This window comes from Hippopotamus amphibius, chromosome 17 (genome assembly GCF_030028045.1).
Source record: "Hippopotamus amphibius kiboko isolate mHipAmp2 chromosome 17, mHipAmp2.hap2, whole genome shotgun sequence".
NCBI classification, from domain to species: domain Eukaryota; kingdom Metazoa; phylum Chordata; class Mammalia; order Artiodactyla; family Hippopotamidae; genus Hippopotamus; species Hippopotamus amphibius.
Window position 1 is genome coordinate 21,471,669 of NC_080202.1, and position 20,842 is coordinate 21,492,510.

General features: G+C 43.0%; 1 protein-coding gene and 1 long non-coding RNA gene across 4 annotated transcripts in view; both read left to right on the forward strand.

Annotated features, from left to right (window-relative positions):
• The first annotated feature begins 1,431 nt into the window (after nucleotides 1–1,431).
• Nucleotides 1,432–3,818, forward strand: LOC130840792 (uncharacterized). The gene is made up of 3 exons (XR_009050061.1): nucleotides 1,432–1,985; nucleotides 2,553–2,667; nucleotides 3,540–3,818. It is a non-coding gene; the product is annotated as an uncharacterized LOC130840792 (long non-coding RNA).
• Nucleotides 3,819–12,447: 8,629 nt separating this feature from the next.
• The window catches only part of LOC130840786 (WAP four-disulfide core domain protein 2-like), a 39,943-nt gene continuing 31,548 nt past the window's right edge, over nucleotides 12,448–20,842 (forward strand). The window contains exon 1 of one of the 3 annotated variants that reach the window (XM_057716693.1): nucleotides 12,448–12,691. The gene's annotated coding sequence lies outside the window, so the exon portion shown is untranslated. The remainder of the gene's footprint in view (nucleotides 12,692–20,842) is intronic. The other 2 variants (XM_057716692.1, XM_057716691.1) reach the window with 2 other exon arrangements.

The window sequence follows — 20,842 nt, forward strand, 5'->3', positions numbered from 1 at the left end:
TTTTGACTCACCTCCGTGTGTGTGTGTGTGTGTATGAATATTAATAAGCCTTAAATTGTACAGTCTTTTTAGGAACCATATGGCAGGATCTCAGTAACTTTACCTAAGAGGTTTCCTTTCTATCCTTTGTGTTTCCACATTAGGGCATCTATTCTGGGGGAAATGTGTATGTATATATATATATATATTTCAAAGTTTTACAAAGCGTATGATGCAAATCCACAGCAAACTGTTTGAAAACCAAAAAAAACCCCAAACCTGCTACATGTTGAACAATTGAAGTTTCGTGAAAAAATTACAAACCATTCCTATAATGGAATTTTAGATACTAATTATTTTTTGAAAGGTGAAGAAGATACTAAGCTGGAAAGCTCTTCAAGACATAATAATGGTAAGTGAATAAAGCAAATTAATACATATAATTTCATTTCTGCAAAAAAGTATATATTTGTATATAAACATACATGTGTCTGTGTAAAAAACATAGGAAAAGAGCTTAGAAAAACACATAGCAAACTGGTAATATTAATTCCTTTCTGAAAGGTTACTCTGGATATGTCTTGTACTGTTTGTATTATTCACTGCAAAAATTCATTCCTGTGTTTGTTGTGTGAAAACAAACTTTGCCAGATTATGTTAACTCACTGAGAGTCGTCATGTCTCGGTCACTTTTTGAGAGGGTTCAGGAGTCCTCCCCTTGCCAACAGTGCTGCTCCAAAGGATTCTCCTGCAAGCTCTTTGGGGCTGTCCTGCCCAGGTCCCAAGGTCAAGGTCACGATATGTACCAGCCTGGGATTCGGGGACCTTGGGTTGGGATCGGGGCTTGCCCTTTGCTGTGCTCTCTGCTGCCTGGGGTCTTGATCTCCACCCTGGATGGAGCTCCCTCTCCGGGTACCCTGGTCCCTCCTTCAGACCAAGGAGTCATTCCTGGGTGCTTGTACCCTTTGCACCTGCAGAGATTCTGAGATGCTGGGTGTGAGCTAACTGCCTGGGATGGCCAGGCTGAGCCCGTCTCTCTTGGGTTGCTGAGTCTTTCTCTGCTCTTAGGATAGCTTGTCCAGGCCTCCCCACAGGAGGTCCCTGGGTGCTTGTCTGAGCTCTGACCACCAAGGACAAAGCAGACTTTCTCTCCACTCCCACAGTCATTGGGTTTTCACCTGCATACGCCTTTCTCAAACATTTTGTAATTGGAATAGGAAACAAGGTGGGCTCCTACACAGGCCCCTGTGGAACACTTAGTGTCCTTCTGCTGTGGGTCTGCTCACATAGCTCACCCACACAGACTTCCCTCCAGGAACCTCTTGGTATGGAGCAGGGCAGGCTCAGAGACCACCAGTCACCAAGATGGACTATGTCTCTGAACCCCCATGGACCCTGGCCAGCTTGTGATCTTTGCACATCCATCCCCTTAGATGAGAGACTTCACTACCATTGTGGTTCCACCCTCAGCCCTGGGGGCGACTCCAAAGCGACATTCACCATCCTTGTGTAACTGGACCTGCAGGAGACCCCAGATGGGCCCTGACAAACAACACCTAGCTTCATAGTTTAAGCTTGCACTCTGAAATTCTAATTTACATGGAGAAAAATCTTTTCTTTGACCATGATTCCTAAAGGCACCAGGGAAACTAGAGCTGAGTTGTGGTGGAACAATGAATGAAGTGCTAAAAAATGTTCCCGAACTCTCCCGATTGGTATTTGCTACTCCAGAAACCACTCCCTAGTCTGAGAAACCAGTTGTGAAATAGAACAAGGAAACTAGAACATCTGAGGGCACTCCCTTGAGAGCTTATATTCTGATGCTCTTCCTGCTCTCCTGCCTCCTGCCCCACCCGCGTTGCTGGTGACCCTGAGAAGTTAGGGCTGGGTTCTGCCCATGAATCACACCAAAGGCCACCATGAAGACAGGCACCATCTTTGTTCTGGTGTGGCTTTCATCGTCACAGGGTTGGAGGTGGCCTGGGCTCAGAGACCACCTTTGAAAGGTGAGGGGTTCCTACCTGAGAGCAGAGAAGCCTCAGAGCACAGTGGTAAACCTGGGGATGGTTTGCAGTGGAAGCAGCCATGTACCCTCTGCCGAGTGGAGACTTGGCAGTGATCAGACACATTGCCTTTGATCTAAATGAGCGATCAAGGCGATCTCCCTGCATTTCCCCTTCTTTTTACCAGATTGTGTTGGGTCACGTTAGAAGTTGTGGGTAAAGTGTAGGGTTCTTTCTAATTAGGATGTCTGCCTGGGATGTGATCTATGTAAGCAGAGATGTTTCTAATATCTTCTTATAAGGTGGGAAGAAGATGGTTATGAGTGTGCAGGTGTCTCATCTTCTGAGACCGTGCAGCCTTTGGAGCAGGGAGAACATTCTCCGGAGGCCCAGAGTGTGGGCTTAAAAGTGAGAGTCGAGCAGTGGAGGCTGAGGGAGGAGTGCAGAGCACGAAGGAAGCCATGGGAGAGGCAGGAGTCCTGACAGCAGTGAGGGCTTCAGACCTCCTGCATCAATTCTCAGGCCTGTCTCAATGACGGTTCCATAATCCACAATTATCGTATGTTTCAGGATGACAGAGATCTGGCTTCTGCCCAAAATTGCCCAAAGGTACCATGAGGCCTTGTGTGAAAATGTGCACAGGACATGAATCATGTCCCAGTGGAATGAAATGTTGCAGCAATGGGTATGTTCATGTCTGCAAAATTTCCTTAAGAGTGAGTACAAATCAGCAAGGAGCTGTCGGAGGGTTCAGACAACTCCCCAGTAGACTTAGCTGGGGCAGAGGGCTGCTCACGTGTCCACTGCACCTGGGAGTCTGGATAAGTCAAGAGAAAGGGGCTGGAAACATGGCAGAAGGAGAGCTGGCTGCATTATCTAAGGCCTTCTCCTAGAAGAGAAGCCCTAGCCAGGAGAGCCCTCATGGGTTCAGCTGAGACAAGTATCCATGACCCTGGATTCACAGGTCATTCGTAAGCCGTGAATATTAAAGGTTTCTCCCCTTCCTTATCCTACCTCATCGAAAGGGCTTAACTCCTCCTGGAAAATGGGTCCTCCTGGGAGGAGGAAGGAAGGGCAGGGCACCCCAAGTGATTACCTCTTGTGTCAGGCAGGCATTGAGCTGGAATTGAAACAAAATGAGAAACACAAATGGAAGAGGGAGACAGACCTAGATGAACAACTACACCCTAGTGTGACAAGTGCTTTGTACAGATTTCTCCTAGGATCTAAGGGAGCAAAGAGAGGAGTTACTGGCTTGGCCTGGGTGGAGAGAGAGTGGGGCAGTTGTCAGGGAGTAGAGAACATCACGGGAGAGCAGAAAGAATGCATAAAGTTTACTGGAGGAGGGCAGGGCAGTTTAGAGGGTGGGAGGGGTGTGGCCTCCAGTGAAGATGGGGAAGTGATGGGGTAGATCGAGGTTGCAGCCTCTCAGTGGAGCGGTGGAGGGTCCTCCCTGCCAGAGTCCAATGAGGAATGTACTACCTGATGAAGAGTTTGGTAAGCTGCTGGAGGTTCCTAAGCAGAGGAAATGTCATGATCCAATGTGTATTTTACTAGGGTGGCCCTGGTGGCCGTGACAAAGCTGGACCTGATGTTGATTGAGCCTGCCTGGAGACCAGCCCCCAAAAGTTGCTCAGGAATCTATGAATTCGAAGCTGGGCATAACAACAAGACCTCCACATCCACTCCTGCCTACTTCCTGTCCCTGGAGTTGGAGCCCTAGAAGATGAAGCTGTAAAATGGTGGAACAATGGCTTTCTAAACAGCTTGTATCCTAAAGAAACTCTATCTGTGGCATTCTTTGGGTTGTGTGGTTCTTTCCACTTAGGCATTCTGGTGGACCCTCTGTGGCCTAGCTGGACCACATGTGCACAGTGCAGGGAGCCCATGAATACAAGGCACTCAGGATACCAATCGATGAGAGGCCAGGTCCTCCAAGCTAGTTCTTTTCCTGCTTCCATGTCTATATCTCTAGACAGGGTGCAAGGCACGAGAATATTTTCTCAAGCATTCTGTGACTATGACTGTGGTCAAGCAAAAAAATTGATGATCATATAGCACACAGCAGACATGTTGGAGCAGCCTTTATTAGGGCAAGACTTAGAAGGAAAAGGAGCAGGAGAAAGAGTGGGGACACCTGACTCTAAGGCAACACATCGACATCTAGCAAGACCAGATGTCTTACTCTGGGACAGTTCCCCTGATCCTTGGGATGTGGGACTTTGGGGGACATGATTGGGAAGTGCCAGCTCCTGTCCTGGGGTGATTAGGAGTCAGGATCCAGTTAGGAGATAGGCTCTAGGGATGGAGCCTTTGATTCCGACTTTACCTGAGGCAGCGGATATACCTTGGTGTCCCAAAGAAGCCCTGAGATAAATGATGGTCTGAACTGACTGCTACAGGCTTTACCTCTCTGAGCTTTCCATTCACTTTTTTCCACTGAGATCCTCCCACTTAGCCTGCCGAGTGTGGTCTTCCGTATCTGTGTGTCACCAACACTGCTCTTGTTTCTTATACAGCACATGGGCAAAAACAATTCACAACAGTAGAGGTGCCAGCCACAGCATCAGACTGTTGCTGTCAGCTGGACTTGGCTGTGACCTCTGCTTTGTGCTTCATTTTGGCTCTTGATCCTCTCCTGCACCTGATTCACCATCTTTCCTGTTGTTTCTGTGAACTGTGTAATAACGTCTTTCCAAATTTTCTGCTGTTTCAGCTTGGTCAGAATTGGTTTCTTTTGTTTGTATCTAAAACCCTTAATGTGTATAGAAACTAGTGTCTGGAGTGGATACGGGGCAAATATGCTCATATTTACAGGGCAATGGCAGGAGCTTGGGTTTCATGAACTGGTCTAGTTAGAAGCTCAGGGTACCAAAAATCTTATTAGTATCCCAGCATGGAAACCTGGCATGCAATGGTGAAACTGTTAATCACCTCCTTGGTTAAATTTATTCCTAGGTATTTTATTCTTTTGGAAGCTTCATTTCATTTTAAATGAAATTATTTGCTTAATTTCTTCTATGGATTTTTCATTGCTGGTGTAGCATTTTGTGTATGTTCTGCAGCTCTACTTAATTCATTTTTTACCTCTTGTAGATATTTTGTAGATTCTTTGGAATTTTCTCTATATAGGAGCATGTCATCTACAAATAGAGATAATTTTACTTCCTTCTTTCCAATTTGTATACCTTTTATTTCTTTTTCTTGCCTAATTGCTCTGGCTAGAAGCGCCAGTTGAATAACAATGGTGAAAACAGGAACCCTTGTGTTTTCCCTGGTCTTGGAGAGAAAGCTTTTAGTCTTTCACTATTATGATGTTAGCTGTGAATTTTTCATAAGTGCCCTTTATTGTGTTGAGAAAATTCTCTTCGATTTCTAGTTTTCTTAGTATTTTTATCATTAAAGGGTATTAGATTTTGTCAAATGCTTTTTGTGCATCAATTAGATGATCATGTGTTTATTTCTTCCTTTATTCCAGGAAGGTGAGTCAAAAATTATCCGTACTCCGATTATATTAAAACATAGACATAATTACACTACCAACTGTAAAATAGATAGCTAGTGGGAAGTTGCTGTATAACAAAAGGAGATCAACTTGATGATGGGAGATGCCTTAGAGGACCAGGACAGGGATCAGGGGAGGGAGTCGCAGGAGGGAGGGGATATGGGGATATATGTATAAACACAGCTGATTCACTTTGGTGCACCTCAAAAACTGGTATAAGAGTGTAAAGCAAATATATTCCACTAAAGAGCTTAAAAAAAAAAACTCCTATAAATTCTACAGCCAGAATGTGGATAATTTTTGACTCATTCTTGTATTAATATGGTATATTACATTTATTCATTTTCACCACCCATGACTTTCTAGGATAAATCTTACTAGGTCATGATGTTTAATCTTTTTAATATGCTTTTGGAATCAATTAGCTAGTATTTTTTTGAGGATTTTTGCATCAATTTTTATATGGGATATTGGTCTATAATTTTCTTTTCTTGTGATGTCTTTATCTGGCTTTGATATTAGGATAGTGTTGCCCTCAGAGAATGAGTTAGGAAGTGTTCCCTCTTCTATTTTCTGGAAGAGTTTGAGAATTGTTAACGATTTTTATCTTTTTTTTTTTTTTTTTTTTTTTTGCAATATGGCTAGATAACCTAATCTATATAATGTGAAGAGGTTTTGAATTTCTTTGTGGCCTAGTAGTTGTTTGGTTTTTGTGATTGTCCCATATATAGTAGAAAAAAAAGTGTCTTCTGTGCTGTTGAGTGTAAAGTTCTCTATTATCTTCTAGTTTGAACTTGTTAATCTTTATAATTTAAGTTGTCTTTATTTTTCATTATTATTATACCTATATTATCCATCAATTTCTGAGAGAAATATGATAAAATTTCCAACTAAAATGATTTATTCATGTATTTCTTATACTTTTATCAGTCTTTCTTTGTGTATATTTCAAGTAATATTTTTAGGAGTATATGTGCCTGTGATCACAATTATCTTCTTAATCCATCATTCTTTTTAATATTAAATAATATCCTTTTTTCTTTGTATATTTGACATTGAAATCTATTTGCTAAATATCAAAATTGATAATTCAGCATTTTTTTAGCTTATATTTGTCCAGTAAGATTTCCATCTCTTTAAGACATACCATTAAAACTTTTCTATGTGTTTTTTTTTTAATATTCATTTATTTATTTATTTGGCTGTACCGGGTCTTAGTTGCAGCATGAGGGATCTTTAGTTGTGGTACGCAAACTCTTAGTTGTGGCATGCAAACTCTTAGTTGTGGCACGCACGTAGGATCTAGTTCCCTGACCAGGGATTGAACTCGGGCCCCCTGCATTAGGGGTGTGGAATCTTAGCCACTGGACCACCAGGGAAGTCCCTCATGTGTTTCTTAAAGCAATATATTGGTTGATTTATTGATCTCATTTCATTCCATCTGAGAGGTCTTTTGAGCAGTAAGTTTAACCCATTTATATTTATGACCCTAGCTATTAAACTAAGATTTATTTCTGTCACTATATTTCATTTCATATTTATCATATTTTCTTATTGTCTTTTTTGTTTTTCTTTACTGTTTCCTTTAGCTAGATTAAATTTTCATCTGCTAATTTGAAATTTATATTTTTATTTTTATTCTACTGGAATTTACCCCTGTGGACTTTTTTTAAGCTTTATTAACATTTTTCATCTTTTCCAGAGCAAGCCAATTATCTTAGTGTGCCCTCATTTCTCTTTGTACTTGTATTCCCAACCCCATCTTACTCAATAGCCAAGTAGGTATCATATAGCATTTTAGTTCTGGGTTTTATGCTTGTTCTTTTCAAAAACTTTCCATTTATTTTGATAATAGCCAAAATTAGTAGATTGTATACTCACTCTTACTCCCTATATATCTGTATCATCCTTCTGATTTTTTAAAAACTCTCTCTCTCTCTTTTTTTGTTTGTTTGTTTGGCCATGTCATGCAGCTCGTGGCTTGCGGAATCTTAGTCCCCTGTGGGATCTTACTCCCCCAATTAGGGATTGAAACTGGACCCTCAGCAGTGAAAGCACAGAGTCCTCACCACTGGACTACCAGGGGTTTTTTCTCCTTTTTTGATCCAAAAGTTTTTTCATAAAAGGTCTTTTTGGCCTTGGATGCCTGAAAATATCTTAATTTTGTCCTCATATTTAAACGATAGCTTACCTGGGGGTAATATTCCATGTTTAAATATTTTAACACTTTGAGAATATTTCTTCATTATCTTGATGGTTGGAATCGCTGCTGAGAATTCTAAGCTTAATATGATTCCTTCACAGGCAGTCTTATTTTTTTTCTTTGAAAGCTTCTAGAGTTTGCAATTTTTATTTTTCATTATTGTTGTATTTCTCTGTATGTGCCCCTGTATGGCTATTATTTATTTATTTATTTATTTATTTATTTATTTATTTATTTATTATTCTCTTGACACTATGAACCTTCAGACTAAGATTCTTTTCTCTAATGCCAGGAAACTCTTAGACATTATACTTTCAAAACATTTCTTTCTCATTGGTTAGTTTTTCTCTCATTCAGAGCTCCTATTAGATGGATACTGAATGACTCTTCCCCTTCCATCTTCCATAATGCTTAACTTTTATTTTTTATTCTCCTTTCTCTATCCTTTCTCTGTGACTTTAGAGAGAGTTCCTTGCCCTGATTTTCAAGCTTACCAATTTTCTTTCATCTGTATCCATCGTGCTTTCCAACCCATTTATTAAATTTCTTTATTTCAATTATAATTTTAATTCCATCATTTCCAGTATCTATTCCCTACTCCGTGTTACTAATATCTTCACTTTGAGGATATCTAGCACATCATTCTAAATTTTTATTCTATCTGGTCCCTTAACTCTGGTCCTGTTAAGTTTGTGTTTTTCTTTTGTATTAGTTGTGATTCTCAGATGCCTTATTTTTCCCGGGGTGCTCATATTTCCGTGGAGATATCAGCTTCCGTGGCTATTCACGTGTGATGCAGAGGAAGGACCAAACTCAATCCCATAGTGAGAGGCAAAATCTCTCCAATTGTTCCCAGAACAAGTTTGACTCTAGTAGAGGGAGGATTGTGGGAACATAGCACCATTTTGGTACTCAGAGGTGTTCACAGCTCTGGGAGTTAACTAGGCAAGAATTTTTTTATGCAAAGAACTGAAACTGGCCCTATTTGTTGGAAGACTATGAGTAGCTCAGAAAACTGATAGGAAGACTTGAGGACCAGGTTTGGAATATAGGCAGGAACCAAAGGAGTCTGACAGTAGAGAGAACAGCTATGTTCATATCGCAAGAAGAACTGACATAAATAACTGATAGTGAAAAACTTACAACTGGGAATACTCTATCCAGCAAGGAAGGTTATCATTCAAAATTGAAGGAGAGACAAAGAGTCTCCCAGACAAGCAAAGCTAAAGGAGTTCATCACCAATAAACCAACCTTACAGGAAACATTAAAAGGACTTCTTTAGAAAATAAAAGACCATAATTGAAAATACAAAACTTATGAAAGAAAAAACTCACTAGTAAAGGCAGAAATATAGCAAAGTTGGTGGATCACCAAGGTAGCTAGAATTTTATTTTATTTATTTATTTGGCTGCGCTGCGTGGCTTGTGGGATCTTAGCTCCCTGGCCAGGGATTGAACCCCAGCCCTCAGTAGTGAAAGCACAGAGTCCTAACCACTGGACCTCCAGGGAATTCCCAAGATAGCTAGTATGAAGGTGAAAAGACAAAACCAGTAAAATCAGATATAGTTACAATAATTAAGGGATACACAAAATAAAAAGATGTAAAATATGATGTCAAAACATGAAATGTGGGGTGGGAGAGTAAGAATGTAGTGTTTTTAGAACATGCTCAAGCTTAAAACAGACTGCTATATACATAGGTTGTTGTATAAGAATGTCATGATAAACACAAATCAAAAACTGATAACAGATACATAAAAAAAATACAGAGAAAGAAACACAAACATAATAATAAAGGATTTTTAGGAGCCAAATTTTGTCAGTCTTCTATGCTTGGCTCCCATCCTAACCACTACCCCTTCCCCCTGGGAGAACATCTTTGCAGCCCCATGTCTTACAGCTTAAATGGAGCATGGCCACAGGAGAAAAAAAATGTTCAAATTATTATGCCTCTACAACTGCCTCATGGTAAGTATCTGTGTCATTCAAAACTTATTATCCCAATTTCAGGGATCTAACCTCCCCCATCATGGCAAGAGTGGATTGAGTCTGTGTCTGTAGAATAATTCCTCCCTGGTACATTGCTGCCTGAGTGATGTGTCTGCCTCCCAGGCTGCCTGCCCAGGAGAAGCTGGGTAAAGTTCTGTCCTTCATCCACGAGGGGCCACTATTCAATCTCACAGATTCTAAATAGAAGGAAGTCTGACTAACCTGCAGGAAAGATTCTCCATCCCCCTGGAATAAGTGCCAGGTGAATTCTGCATAATGGGGGTTGAGGTAGGTGGGATTAGGACATGGCCCAAAGGGTTGGGAAGTCACTTTCCTGTGACCTGACACAGGTCCTATGCTCTGTCCCATGGTTTGAGAGAGAGAATATAACTGTTAGTCCCCCTCAGCCCTGTGGCACTGTCATCAAGGGAGACTTCCCTCCACAATGTGACATCGGGCCACATCCTCCTCTTGCTGCCCTCCCTACCCTCAGCACTGAGAGCTGCAGGCGGCCGGGCTGCCCTCGCATCTCTCAAGATGACTGGCAGGTTCAGGCAGCCACTGCCTGTTCGCAGTAGAAAGAGGAACTGAAAAGAGGGAAGTCATGATCCCCGTGTATATCAGTATGTGTGGGTGGGAGATGGAGGGAGAAGGTGACAGGAGGAGAAAAAAAGAAAAACAAGTAAAGAATGGCCCATGGACATTGCAAATCTAGCATATTTATGCCCTAGCAGGAGCCTGACATGCAGAGATAAAAGGCCTCAAGAGGGCCTTTCCACTAGCGGGGCTTCCTCTGCACCCATGGGGGACGGGGGGGAACCCCAACCCTAAATTGTATGAGGTGATGGACGCATGACACCCAACACTGGACAGATGAGATTGACGGCCATTTATTAGTCCCATGCACTCAAGCCAGGGGGCGGAGGAGACTGATTGCCATGCAGTGACCCACTGGGATTGTACTCCGAAGCAGAGGGAACCAGGAGAAGCTGAGGGAGGCAGGCTTTGTAGTAACAAGAGGGTGAGGTGCCCATTAGTTCCCGTGAGAAGATGTAATCAACTTGTTTGAATACCTGTGAAGGCTGGCGGGGAAGTGTGACTCATCAGGTTAAGGCCTGGGTAGGGAGTGGCTGATCTGGCTGGTAGGGGAACTAGCCAGGTAAGGAGCCTTGCCCACTGGGTGGTGGGCATATCTGGAGAGTTGAATAGCTCATAGTGAGAACTTTGGGCCCTGGGAGGCTCAAAGATGTCAAGGCAACTCTTGACATTTTAGGCCTCACAATACAAATGGACCAAATGCCCTTTGCCTGTCTTCTTTCTCCTGGGGTCCATCTGTACTCTGTCACAGGGATCTCTTGGTTCACGAAAAAACTGGAGAAACCACAAATGTTCCTGCTAAGTAGCTGCCCACAGTGTGCACTGAGGCAGATTTGCTTCTAAACAATAAGCCATCCAGCCAGCACCCATGTGGAGGGACATTCATGAGTGCAGAGAGAATTCACAAGCAGAAGACCTAGTAGGTTAGGTAGGGAGGATAATGTCACCATAGATGAGACTTGAGCAGTATCCAATGTCATCCCTATAACAATCTTTGGAAATAGGTTCCTGCCCGGGACTGCCAAAACAAACCTATTTCTGTTAACACGTGCCCAGAAGATAAATCCTGTCCCAAGGGACAGCAATGCTATAGGAATGGCTGTGGCCATGGGTGCAAAGTTGTTCCCGAAGTGAGTAAAAGTTAGTCCCAGGGATATTCACAGGGGAAAATGGTGCTCTGGTCTTCCTTAGGATAACTGTGGGAAAAGCAGAATTGTCCCACTTCACCCAGGACTTCTGGTCACCTTGTCTGAACTTAGTGACCTAAGTTTCATCATCATATATTCCACAAAGTCAGCCTCACAAGATATAAATGAACATTCCCATCAACACCTGTGCCAAGGGCAACAAAAGTCCATAGCTAAGCGCTGGCTGAACAAAACTGGAAAGAGCATAAAGTAATTGTGAAATACGGATTTTAAACCTCATTTGATGTGTATTTTATAAAAGCTGGCATAAGGGAAGGAACACCATCCTATCTAGGGATAGTTCCTTCTCACCCCCATACAGTGTATAGCAAGAGACTGATTCATCAAACAGTACTGTTGACTGCTGGTCTGCTAGGTGGTGGGGCCAGTAAAGAACTTCAGACAAGTAAGCAGAGTTAAGGAACTGGGGAGGGAGTGATGGGGAGTGCCCGGCTGCTCCTTGCTATGCTCTCTGCAATGATATGCACACCTGAGCCCTGGTGGGGATGGGTAGTGGAGGAAAAGACAGGGCAAGTGGTGTGGAGGGAAGAGCATACACGGACGAGTCAGAAAGAATTAGTTTTGGGACTTCCCTGGCAGCCAAGCGGTTAAGACTCTGCGCTTCCACTGCAGGGGGCACGGGTTCAGTTCCTGGTCAGGGAACCAAGATCCTGCATGCCAAAAAGAAAAGAGAAAGAAAGAAAAGAATTAATTTCTCTCCCACCTGCCCCTACAAAAAGTTACTCAGTAAGCATGAACCCGTTAAGCTGCATCCTATCCCTCCTCTGTGAATTGGAGATGCTCAGTATGATGGCATCCTAGGGTCGGCACGGTGAGTTGATGCCCACAGTGGATGTGGATAAGGTCCTCACTTAATGCTAGTGCTGCTCTCCCCAACCCACTTTCTTTCATTTGCTCACGTGGCAGGCTTTACTCATTAGTGGTTTTGTCTGCTGGATGGGGAAGGCTGTTGCTGATGTACAAAGAGCTTGTTTGGGAAAGAGGCACCCAGAGGTGTGTGTTATCCTTGGCTCGCTGCCTGATGGTCTCAAGCTTCCAGAACACACTCTGGCTCAGCTTAATAGGTGGGAGAGAGGTCAGCCTCCCTCAGCCCTGCTTCAGCTTCACGGAACCAAGCCTTCAAGTGGCAACGTGGATGGGTGTCTCCTCACGGCCCTCTTCTCTACGCGTGGAACTGGAGACTCCCTGAGGCTGAAGCGATCACAGGTAACAGCTGTTCATTAATCTCAGGAGGATGGAAGTGAGAAAAGAGAAAGCAGAGGCTTCACATTTCATCGTGTTTTTTCCTTGCAGCCCTATGCCCCCCCCCCCCCCCAGCTCAGGCAGAATCCATAGGGACCGAGGACAAATCCAGTATACAGCCCCCAAGCCAGACGGATCCCCATCCACTCTGGCAACAACAACCTTGTTACTGGGCTGAATTCTCCTACTCCATCTCTTCTTCCCCACAGGGTGAGCCTGTCCCAGGCTGCTCCCCATTCTCTTAAGGCTAAATGACACCTGGCAGAGCCACCCAACTGCCTGTCCTGACCAGCCCCAGACATGCTCTCCTGTGAGTTAGTTTACACGAATCGGGTGGGGAGAAGTTTCCAGGAAGTCTGGGGCCGGGGGGCTCATGTCAGAGACAGAAGCGGGAGAGATGGAGGAACTGGCTTTCTACCTGTCTTCTCTAGCCTCTCCCAGGTCTTCCGAACCCTGTGAAGTGAGAGGCAGTCTCCCTTTGCTCTCTAGAACATCATGTGACCAGGGAAGGACTAATGGAAACGTGGCACTTTCCTGGCACTTGGATGGACCCTCAGCTTTGGGATCATCTGCACTGGGCAGCATATCCAGGAGGACACAGACCACAGGGGCAGTTTGGACCTGTAGGCTCAAGTGGCTTTGCAGAGAGCAGATCGCTCCCCAAGGCCATATGAGAAGGACATAAGTGGGTTTGTTTGTGAGCACATGTGGACACTTTGAGGACTTCCAGAAATATGTGGGCAAGACTAGGGATATGAGGTGGGGGTAGATGGGTGTGAGAATGGGAACAGCTAGGTAGCCAGTTGTGGGTATAAACAGAATATGACCTCTTTCCTCTTTCCAGCACAGCTAAGTCTTGGAACCCTGGGGTAAAGATATGTGACACATTAGGAGTAGGAGAGGGAAGGAGAGATCTTTTGGAAAAAGTATGGCTGGTCACAATGGAGATTGGAGGTAGTAATGGATGGAAACCAGATGGGTCCCTGGAATATGTTTTTAGATCACCATGAGTTGAGGTGGAAGTTAATAGAAGACCATTGCACCTCCCCACAGGCAGACTCCTTAGAACTGGAGCTTTGGTTCACCTCACCTGGCAAAAATTCTTCCCCACTGAGATGCTCGCTAAAGGCTAGGGAAACTTGGATTGGATGGTGAAGGCAGCCTCATAACAGTTTGCAAAATAAAGATGGCATCTTCCCCCTGTATTTTTCTTCATAGTACTAGACTGTTATATACATCACATTCTCTATTTTTATATAGAATCTTTATTTTCAATAATATTTTTCTCTTTCTTTAATTCTCTTTAATAGAAAGGCAGCACTTTCTGTTTTAATCCAGGATTATTTAATAGAACTCAGTTTGTACATGATTTGTGCATCACAGAGAATTTTTACCATCTTATTCTAAAGGTTGTAGATAGAATATCAAAGATGGGATCGGGATAGAGATAGAAGAGTGATGGGAAACTTCCAAAGATCGTGGACTCAGAGAAAAGGACAGCCCACTCAGTACAGCAACTGCATATGTCTTTGGGTCGCTCTACTAGGGAGACTCGACTGTGTTCGTGGTTTTACATCAGAAGTGGATCATACTAGGAGAGGATCTTGGGATACGCAGAGATCTGTATGTGTGTGTGCGTATGAGACCATGCTAGCAGCCAAGTATAGAGTATAGCAGCCAAGTATAGAGCTGGAGCTGGTTATAAGGCTCACAATAATGCTGCCTATTCTAGGAAGAGCCCCAGTGGCCATATTTTCACAAAGTGACACTGCCTGTTTGACAGTAGCTGGATGATCCAGATAGAGACCTTTGATTCCATCTGTTTTTCCCCCTCCTGGGAATTTGAAATATGGAATGGAGAGACACAGAGACTTAGAAGTCACTGAGGTTGAGTCACATTAGTGACAGCTCCCTCAAGAGGAGTCTTTTAAAGTAAAATACCTGTTACTCTAGACGATGTCTACACAGACTTACCCAGGCTCTGTCATCCCCCAGATGTGGGGAATCATATAAATTGGGAAAAGGTTACTCACTAACACTGTATACTGGCCCTTTCACATGCATAATCTTACTTTACACTCACTACAACTTTATAATATAAATCTTAGTATCATGGTTTTACAGATGAACACACTGAGGAGCCAAGAAGTTAGATGACTTGCCCAACATCACATTCTTTTTAAAAATTTTATTTATTTATTTATTTATTTATTTTTCCTTAATTTTTTTAGCTGCATTGGGTCTTTGTTGTGGCGCATGCGCTTCTCTCTAGTTGTAGTGCGTAGGTTTTCTCTAGTTGTGGGTGCAGGCTCCAGAGTGCACGAGCTCTGTAGTTTGCGGCATGCAGCCTCTCTAGTGGAGGTGCACCAGCTCAGTAGTTGTGGCATGTGCGCTTAGTTGCCCCATGGCATGTGGGATCTTAATTCCCTGACCAGGGATCGAACCTGTGTCCCCTGCATTGGAAGGGGGATCTTTACCAATGGACTACCAGGGAAGTCTCCCAATGTCACAGTCTTAACGAGTGGAGGGGCCACTCTTCTCATCCAGGTCTGCTTGTCTTTTACATAAACTGTTCATACCCTCTATCAGGCTGACCCTCTGTCCTGAAAAGGGAAGATCTTCATTTCACCTGCAGGGTTCTCCTGGTCAATTGTTAAACTCTCAGTAAAAAGGCATGTACGGATTATCTATGCTTCATATTTAATGCCAGCCACAAGGGAGGGCGGATCTTCCCTCTTTCTACACTGTCACTAGCACTGGGCTTTATAAATTTTAAAACAATGTTTACTCAGAGTACCTTAGGAAGTCCACCTTCTCACCCACATTTATCTTTAAAAAAAAAAAAAAAGGATTGTATTTTATTGGAATATAATTGCTTTTCACTCTTGTACCAGTTTTTGAGGTACACAAAAATCAGTCATCTGTATTTATACACATATCCCCATATTCCCTCCCTCCTTCAACGCCCCCCCTCCCTCCCTGTCCCGGCCCTCTAAGGCATCATCCACCATCGAGCGGATCTCCCTTTGTTATACAGCAACTTGTATTTTTTGGTAGGTACTTTTCCACTGGTCAAAGTTCTTCACCACCTTTGGGGTGGCTGCCTCTCCCAGACGTGGCCTAGACATGTGAACTCCTGACCCTCTCCCGCTGCCAGCCCTCCCCAGTTCTGTGCTATGAAGCGGAGTTGGCTCCACTTTTCTAACAGAGCAGAAATGTGTGTGTTACAGGTTCCCAGGATTATGGGACTTTTCCTCCAGCCTGGTCAGGTAGCTGTGAGCTCTCCCCTCAACTTCAGCCAATGCATCCTTTTGAAAAGAAAGTCATCTTAAAAAAACCGTGTTGGGAAATATTTTTTTCAATGCTCCTTGTTGTGTGATTATTTGATTGGCCTCATTTATTTGTTTATTTATTATTGAAGTATAGTTGATTTACAACGTTAAGCAAAGTGATTCAGTTATACATATATACATATATGTTCTTTTTCAGATTCTTTTCTGTTATAGGTTATTACAAGATATTGAATATGGTTCCCTGTGCTATACAGTAAATCCTTGTTATCTATTTTATATATAGTAGTGTATATCTGTTAATCCAAAATTCCTAATTTATCCCTCCCTGCCTTTCCACTTTAGTAAACATAAGTTTGTTCTCTATGTTTGGGAGTCTATTTCTGTTTTGTAAATAAGATCATTTGTATCAGTTTTTTAGATTCCACATGTAACTGATATCACTTATTTATCTTTCTCTGTCCGACTTACTTCATTTAATATGATAATCTCTAGGTTCATCCATGTTGCTCCAGATGGCATTATTTCATTCTTTTATGGCTGTGTAATATTCCATTGCATATATACCACATTTTTCTTATCCATTCATCTGTCAATGGATACTTAGATTACTTCCATGTCTTGGCTATTGTAACTAGTGCTGCTATGAACATTGGGGTACATATATCTTTTTAATTAGAGTTTTTGTCTTTTCCAGATATATGCCCAGAAGTGGGATTGCTGGATCATATGGCAACTCTATTTTCAGTTTTTTTGTTGTTGAATTGTATGAGCTGTTTATATATTTTGGATATTAACCCCTGATTAGTCACATCATTTGCCAATACTTTCTCCCATTCACTAGGTTGTCTTTTCATTTTGTCTGTGGCTTCCTTTGTTGTACAGAAGCTTTTAAGTTTAATTAGGTCCCATTTGTTTATTCTTGCTTTTGTTTCCACTACTTTCAGAGACAGATCCAAAAAAAAAAAAACATTGCTCCAATATATGTTGAAGAGTGTTCTTCCTATGTTTTCCTCTAGGAGTTTTATAGTATCTGGTCTTACATCTAGCTCTTTAATCCATTTTGAGTTTCTTTTTGTATGTGGTGTTAGAGAATGCTCCAATGTCATTCTTTCACATATAGCTGTCCAGTTTTCCCAGCACCACTTATTGAAGACACTGTCTTGTCTCCATTGTATATTCTTGCCTCCTTTGTCATAGATTAATTGACCATAAGTGTATGAGTTTATTTCTGGGCTTTCTACCCTGTTCCACTGATCTGTTTGTCTGTTTTTGTGCCAGTCCCATACTGTCTTTTTTTAAAAAAATAATTTTGTTTATTTATTTATTTATTTATTTATTTATTTATTTATATTGGCTGTGTTGGGTCTTCGTTGCTGGGTGCAGGCTTTCTGTAGTTGCAGAGATCAGGGGCTACTCTGTTTTGGAGAGTAGGGGCTACTCTTCATCGCAGTGCATGGGCTTCTTATCTCGGTGGCTTCTCTTGTTGGGGAGCATGGGTTCTAGGCATGCAGGCTTCAGTAGTTGTGGCATGTGGGCTCAGTGGTTGTAGCACACAGGTTTAGTTGCTCCACAGCACGTGGGATCTTCCCAGACCAGGGATCAAACACGTGTCCCCTGCATTGACAGGTGGATTCTCAACCACTGTGCTACCAGGAAAGCCCCCCATACTGTCTTGATGACTGTAGCTTTGAGAATAGTCTGAAGTCAGGGAGTGTGATTCCTCCATTCTTTCTCAAGGTTGTTTTAGCTATTGGGGTTCTTTTGTGTTTCCAAACAAATTTTAAAATTATTTGTTCTAGTTCTGTGAAAAATGCCACCGGTAATTTGATAGGGATTGCACTGATCTGTACATTACCCTGGGTGGTATAGTCATTTTAACAATATTGATTCTTCCTTAATTGGCCTCATTTCAATGCCAAACTCCCAAGCACACTGAAGGCAGGAATGATTCCTTTCCATATCACATGCATAAGGCTGGGGAAATCGTAGCTTTGGGCTTATTAGGGTCACTCCCCTTGCTCTGTTTTTCACTCTTCTGGAAGTCTGTGAATAGGTTGTTGTAGGAGGGTATCATCTGGGAAGTAGTTTCTCTCAAAGTTTGTGTCCTTAATCCCAAATGAGCCCTTGACTTCCAGGAAAAAAATCGCAGATCCCCAAAAGCCTTTCTCTTGATATAATGAAGCAAAAGCCTTATTTTCTTGGAAGCCATGATCACTCACTGCAAAATGACCAAGAAAACAAAAAACAATGCTCACAGAACTAATAAACCAATAAAAAAAAAGTTCACCATTATACTTAATAGCTCCCCACAGTTTACACAGAAGATTGGCTAATTTCAAGCTTCTTCCTGCCCCTCACCCCCTGAATTATCATTTATCCAAACCTCAGTGTATAAGGCTTACTCAGCATGAGCTGTTCGGGTAGGCAGATGGAAGTAATGAGTAGATCAGAATGGGAGCGTTGCATATGGAGTTGGGAAACATACACTATTTCATTTCAGGAGATATACACTCTGAAGCACAGATCCTACAGGACCTGGGAGAAAGTTGACATTTTCTGTCTTAATCTGGGATTATTTAATAGAGCTCAGTTTGTAAGGACAAATAGGATTTCTAATTAATTAGCCCTTCTACTCAAAAAGTGCCCTTCAAATCTGCAAAGGTAGGCTAAGAACAAGGCTATATCCTTAATTATGTAAGTATATTTCTTATGGAAAGATGGATAGTGAAAGAGCCATCCTAGGAACTTGAAATGGAAAATGCAAATGTATGTGTGTATATTATTTGTAAAATGCTGAAACAGGATCTTTGGGGGTCATGCATGGTACTGTAGAGCTGAGGCCTTCACTTCTGACACACATGAGAAATTCCTTGAACATAATTATCACAGGTACCAGGAAATTTTGTGTCAGAGACAGTAAACTGATGAGCAGATGAGCTGAGGACTTTTTCCAATTAAAAATCGACTTGCAACTCAGTGACAACAATAAGGACGCAGATGCAGAGAATGGACTGGAGAACTCGAGGTTTGGGAGGGGGCGGGGGGTGAAGGGGAAGCTGAGACGAAGCGAGAGAGTAGCACAGACATATATATACCACCAACTGTAAAACACGTAGCCAGTGGGAAGTTGTTGTGTATAACAAAGGGAGTTCAACTCGAGGATAGAAGATGCCTTAGAGGACTGGGAGGGGGAGGATGGGGGGGGACTCGAGGGAGGGTGGGGGGGGAGTCGAGGGAGGGAATATGGGGATATGTGTATGAAAACAGATGATTGAACTTGGTGTACCCCCCTCAAAAAAAAATAAATTAAAAAAATTAAAAAAAAATCGACTTGCATTTTAATTTCTCCAAAAACGGATCTGAACCAGACAAAATTCTCCCTCCATAGTGCGACAGGATAAAGGAACCACATTACCATGTGGATATCAGCAGTTATTCAGTGTCCTTCCTACCCCAGCCCAGCCCAGCTGCATTCCCTCATGATGGAAGTTTATCAAACAGGCTGGATTCTGGGTGTTCATCACTCTGCCTGCTGACATGAGGCTGGGTGCCTCCTTCATCCTGGAGGCTCTCCTGGTTTGGGGGATGGAGTTGCCTGGGCTTATAGACTTGGTACAGCTGAGGGCTTTCCAGCCACCAGACTTTGGGGGGATTGAAAAAGGGAACCCAGCCTTTGATCTAGGACTGGTCTATCCATGGGAATCCTGCAAAATTCGACACTATCTCTACAGCAGATGTGAAAGATTTTCAGTTTAGAGTTTCAGTTCCTTAGATCCATTTGGACATTTTTTTTTCCCAGCCTCTGCATGGCTGAGTGGGATTTTGTTGCAATTGGAGTAGCTGAGGACAGAATGGAGAAGAGTCTCCTCCAGTAAGGAAGTATGAGTTTCTTTTGAGCCTCAACTCTAGAACAACCGTAGTATAGTATATGGTCACCAAGATCGAGACCTGCCTGGAAGGGCCAAATAGAACCTACAGTGCTTGCTTCATAGTACACACTGAGGTTAGAAATGCTGCAGTGATGGTGAGTGTAAGGAAACCATGACCTGCCTGTGGGGGGAATACAGGCCCCTCTCATCTTCTCAGGCAGAACAAACACCCACCTGCCCTCTGGACAGAGAAATCTGTATAAGGTCTGGGAGAGAGCAGTTGATTGCAAAGGATGGGAGAACTGGAATTGTCTTACCTAACACAGGACGTGGGAAAAAATAAAGAATTCCCAGGGAAGGAGGTGGCTGTTTCTAGCTGCTAGGCTGAGACATATGACCAAGCTCCTGGATTCCCAGGATCAAGTTGTCCCAGGGCTGATCAAACACTGATCAAAAATCTTTGAGCTAGGTCCCTTCTGCCTGGTTGGGGTAGAGGATGGGAAGTGAAAAAATAAAGAGAGTAAGTAAACATTTCTTCACTGCTGGCTGACACCAAAGAACTGTGCTTGGTGATGCAAAAAGAACACAAATAAGGCAAGTTCAGCAAAACAGACTGTACAAGTAGCTGTAATATAACCCACCTGATGCGATGGCAAAGATTTGTGCAAAGTTCTGCAGGAGCATAAGGGAAATCATTGGTTCTTGCCCAGGAGGTGGGGAAAATTTTAGGTGCTATGAACTATGTGCACTGAAACCTGAGAGGTGAGACTACGATCACCAGGTGGGAGGGGAGGCAGGTGAGCCATCCAGGCAGCAGGACCAGCAGGCACACAGCCTTGGGAATGAGAGGGGTTGGGGTATGGAACATGGGGAGGCGGGATGCTGGGACAGTGGGATGGGAAGAGGCTGTAAATGTACCTCCAGGCCAATTCGAGAGGGACTTACACTCATGC